This window comes from Erythranthe guttata, chromosome 10, assembly GCF_056151865.1.
Source record: "Erythranthe guttata isolate IM_541 chromosome 10, IM_541, whole genome shotgun sequence".
NCBI lineage: Eukaryota > Viridiplantae > Streptophyta > Magnoliopsida > Lamiales > Phrymaceae > Erythranthe > Erythranthe guttata.
Genome location: NC_142542.1, coordinates 12,568,127 through 12,573,786, shown reverse-complemented (window position 1 = coordinate 12,573,786; position 5,660 = coordinate 12,568,127). Strand labels below are relative to the sequence as shown.

General features: G+C 26.3%; 1 non-coding gene across 1 annotated transcript; it reads right to left on the bottom strand.

The window, feature by feature from the left end:
• Positions 1-4,109: 4,109 nt before the first annotated feature.
• Positions 4,110-4,189, bottom strand: TRNAL-UAG (transfer RNA leucine (anticodon UAG)). Its single transcript has one exon. It is a non-coding gene; the product is annotated as a tRNA-Leu (tRNA).
• Between the last annotated feature and the right edge of the window lie 1,471 nt (positions 4,190-5,660).

The window sequence follows — 5,660 nt, the reverse complement described above, 5'->3', positions numbered from 1 at the left end:
GAAGTGGATGCCATCTTAGATAACGAGAAAGTAAGTATGATTCGGTAGGTAAGTGATTAAATACATATGAGCAATAATCTTCCATAAAAGTAACAACAATCAATTCGGCAAATCCTAAACTAGTGACTCCATAATATGCACAAATGTTGTAACTCGATCCATTTTTCCTTGAAAAAAGGATCAAAAAAATATCAAAAGAGCCAAAGATGGCTCTGCTCTGTTATAAGTTAATTACCTTATAAATGATTGCACGTGTTTCCAAGTTTTGTGCCCACAGATATTCTTAATCTTCACACAAGCATGACATGTGAGAGTTCAGTCCAACACATAAATGTGGAAAAGATTTTTGCAGCTAAATTTCTGAAATTATTCACTAATTGGTGGTATACTAGGCTAACCACGTGTGACAAGTTCGACCTAGCTAGCGATTGTTGGAAAGAGCATTCGAACTTGGGTCAATTAACACAAACTCACTTGCTCCAACCGCTAGACCATCCCTTGTCTTGTTGACCACGTGTATTGTATTATATATCCATGTTTATTGTGTAATAATTACAATATTTTGAATTCAATATATTGATTACATTGCTTACGATCTTCAAGAAATACCATACAAATAAATTGTAAAGAGATAATCGATGCCATTAATTAAAAAATCTACATACTTGGTAAAATATTAATTTTCCTTTTTATAATTAACGAAAAAATAATTATAAATAGATACAAACGTTGTCACTTGATATATACAAGAGTTATACAATTCAACAAATATATATACCCTCTCTTTATCCTTCCAATTTCAAGTATATATCCTTTATTTTATTTTTCTTCAAATTCATACACTTAAAAACAAAATGGCAAATCTTGAATTGGTTCCTGTTTTGGCCGACGAGCAAGAACATGTAATGAAAGTCGACATGGAACAAATCTTTTGTGCTGTGAAGCAAATCGATCTGGTGATCAAATCAAAAAAAATATATATATATATATATATATATATATATATATATATATATATATATATATATATATATATATATATATATATATATATATATATATATATATATATATATATATATATATATATATATATATATATATATATATATATAAAATAAAGTACTTGATTATTATTCTTAACTCACTTTTATTCAATTTTCAACAGGGATATACACCCTTGCATAAATTCATTCAACAACCGACTCCGACGCTCAGATCTTTCGTTACTATGGATTCTAACAATTCAACAAAAATGCTTGTAAGTAATACATATTTTAAATTAATTTGTTGTTGAGCTTGATGGTATTACAAAATGGATAGATAAGCATGCTTTGCTACACGAAGAGTGAAAATTATTAGCAATAAACAAAATTGTACAAAATTAGTATGCATGACATCGCAGTTAAATGATATATATAATAATCAAGTAAATGATATATATAAGTATTATTAAAGATAGCATTGACAATACATATACAGAGAGAAAATCTTAGAAAATATGTATTGATAAGATTATTTTTCTAGATTCCAAGAATCTCAGACCAACAAGATGGTAATGAGGGAACATCCATACCAACAGTGCCCTTAAAGAAAATTGGATTATTCATCATTTGCCTCGCTCAACACCCAAGCGATGGAATTTGGTAAGAAATTTACAATTTTATTAATTTTAACTATGACTATAAATTTAATTAGATTACATAACTCCAATTTCTTGATTTTTTTACACTCTCCCCCTATTTTGTTAATAGTTAAAAGATGTTTGTGCTAGTAAATGAAGTAACATATGATTATTTTCTTTTGATAATTATAATATATATAAATAATTAATGAAAAAAGTTAATGATTTTAGTATTACGTCCATCCGAAGACGGACGTACAATTCAGATCCCTTACAGATGTACTTACGTTCATTATTTATGGGATTTTACCTGAACGTCGTAAAGGCAAATTAGTAAAGAAAGACCACGCGCATACCAACACTATGGTAATTAACTAATTAGTTAACCTTATAAATACATGATACATAGTCTTTCAAATATTTTATATTTGTCTTATATAATTTGTGTTCATTATTAATTAGTTACATATTATTGTTATTATTACAACAGATTAGTACTCCTCAACCTCGTAAAGTCAGACGAGATAAACTGCTAAACGGAGTACCAACGGTGTACTTCAATTTAACGAGACAAGAGATTTTTTCGTAATGAAATACCTCATAGCAATATTGGTAAGAAAAAAGTGAAATGTATTTAATTTTTCGCTTCTCTTTGGTAATTACACAAATGCTTATTTTTGATTTATTTAGATTTTTTTCTCCCTACTGTTTATAGGGATAAGAGACAGATATGACGAAGCATCAAGTCAAGTCAACCACGAAGATCTTATTTATACTCTCTATGATTTTGATCCAATAGTTAATTAACAAAATACGTATTTTGATTTTTAATGTATTTTTTTTCTTCTTCATTTTCTGTATTTTGGAAATTCGAAAACTTTCGAAATATATTTTTTTATTATTAAAAACTCTCTTTCATCCGATTCAAATTGCTAAAAAGAGAAGTTAAAATAATGATATATTGTCATAACTATATACCTTTAATTAAATTTTTATTAACTCTCTCTATACGAAAATGAGAAACCCTAATAATATTGTTCGGATGAATGAAATATACAGTAACAATTTAGGAAATTACCCTCGAAAACTTAAGTATAATATCGGCATTGATAAATAATATCGACTGATATCTGCAGCTTCCGAGAGAAATGTTGTCTAGGGTTTTTCTTTGAATGGAGTGTCGTCTAAGGTTAGGTAATTAAATCAAGCTATAAAATACAACCTAAAAATGTATTTTTGGTAATAATAGGTTTTTTACTGCGGATCGGAGATGTCCTCTAGGGTTAGCGCACATATAGTTGTAAAATATAATACTACCCAAAATGAATATATTTTCTAGTAATTTAATTTGTAGCTATAATTGTTTACAAGAAGTAGCTATTGGTGGCAGATCGGAGATGTTGTCTAGGGTTGGCAAAAATATAATTATCAAGTTCTATCCAAAAAATACATTTCGTAATTATATGATATAGTTATTTACATAGTAGTGACCAGCGGCGGAGATGTCGTCTAGGGTTAGCAAATAAAGTTATAATATACTACTATTTTTTTTTTGAAATAATTCAATATAATATACTTTAGAAGTGTTTTGGAGTCTATTTATATTTAATTTGTTTAATAAAAAGATAAAAAAAAAATCCGGGAGAAAAAGTTGGGAATGAAGTTAATGTTTGTTTATATTTTTTTTTTATAAGATGTAAAATATAAAGCCGTTAAACCATATATAAAAGTATTGGAAATAAAAAGCATGTTTCAAAAATCAATTTTAATTTTTTTTATTTAATAGTAAATACCATTCTATACGATATAATTAGTTAATTTAATATATATTTAAGATATAATTAGTTAATTTAATATATATTTAAAAATTTAGCTAAAAAGCATGTTCAAAAATCAATTTTAATTTAATTTGTTTTTTTTATTTAATAGTAAATACGAGGGAAAAGATAAAATTAATAATATCCAAAAAATACATTTCGTAATTATATGATATAGTTATTTACATAGTAGTGACCAGCGGCGGAGATGTCGTCTAGGGTTAGCAAATAAAGTTATAAAATACTACTATTTTTTTTTGAAATAATTCAATATAATATACTTTAGAAGTGTTTTGGAGTCTATTTAGATTTAATTTGTTTAATAAAAAGATAAAAAAAAAAAATCCGGGAGAAAAAGTTGGGAATGAAGTTAATGTTTGTTTATATTTTTTTTTATAAGATGTAAAATATAAAACCGTTAAACCATATATAAAAGTATTGGAAATAAAAAGCATGTTTCAAAAATCAATTTTAATTTTTTTTATTTAATAGTAAATACCATTCTATATGATATAATTAGTTAATTTAATATATATTTAAGATATAATTAGTTAATTTAATATATATTTAAAAATTTAGCTAAAAAGCATGTTCAAAAATCAATTTTAATTTGTTTTTTTTATTTAATAGTAAATAGGAGGGAAAAGATAAAATTAATAATAATGGTCTGACAGCTGTGGGATTTGAACCCACGCACTTTCGGACCAGAGCCTAAATCTGGCGCCTTAGACCACTCGGCCAAACTGTCATACATATGCAATTCTCTTTATTAATTTTCTACTTATTATATTTATTATATTTGGGAGTAAAATTTTCAAATTCCATTTATGCATTTACCTTTTCAAGTGAGACTCTGTGTGTAAATAGCAAGTGAAAATAACATTTTCAAAATTATTTATTGTAGTTAAATTACTTTGATTAATACATTAATGCATCCAACATGGATTTTATGTTGTTTTTGCAAAAATCTATAGTCTGCAATCACAAAATAATGTAATAAATAAATTAATTTTCTTAACTTAATCAATTTAATCAATATATAGATCCAACCTTATATATCCATTGGAAATGAAATGAAGTTATCTATATTTCTTTTTTAGAGGATTATATCCGGAACTATAGATCTCTTTTTATTCTGTCCCGTACCAACTTTCATAAAGTAATATATTGAAAAGTAAGGATACTCAGTTCTTATTTAAACACGTTTGTTTTTTCGTATGACAGAGGGAGAGAAGCGACTCAAATAATTCTCACAAGTGTCACAAAAACGTCAAAAAAAATGTTATTAGTGTAAGCTAGAAGAAATGTTTACATCGGGGGCTAACGTAAAACAAAAAATTGTATTACGTACTAATTTGGAGTTCGAATGAGAGAGATGTAATCGAAATAGTGGACACTACCAAAGCTTTTGTGTGATTATTTCTTCTAATTTGATTTGTATTCTTAACTGCAACTTTCTCCTTTGTTTTTTGGGGCTATTAGTGAGAACCCCCTCTAATATTTTTAATAAGGATGGGTTCGGCTCTTTTTCCTTTATTAGTGAGAGACCCATCCTTTTTTTATTCTCAAATTTACCCTCCCGTTATTCTCTACCATTATTCACTAGTTTGATGTATTTTTTTTATTTTAATTTTCGGTTTTTTTATTTATTTCTTCTTTAGAAAAATAACAAAAAACTTTTTTTTTTATAATTTTTTTAATATTTTCCTTTAAATATTTCAGTTAAAACAACTATATTTCAATAAAACAACTATTATTAAAAACAACTGTTATTAAAACAATTAGTATTAAAACACCTATACATCAGTTTTACTATTTATTAAATTTATATATATTATATTATTTCCATTGTAAGAGTAACTAATTGTTTTATCGAAGCATCTCCAACAACTATTTGTTAAATTAACTATTTATTCAAACCAACTAAAAATTAATGAAAACAACAATATTGTTGTGCAAAAACAACTATATAGCTATACGAAAACAACTAAATTGAATCAACTACAAATTATTGAAATCAACTAAAACAAAAGCCAAAAAAAAACACCACAACTCCAACAAAAACGACTATTATTGAAACCAACTACATCCGTAACGAAAACAACTATATCTTTTTGAGTAACATGAACACAATTTCAACAAACGAACATACGTTCTACGATTGATTGAACGATAATCAGCCTCCTAAACAATAGCAAACACAACGGACGAAGCATATC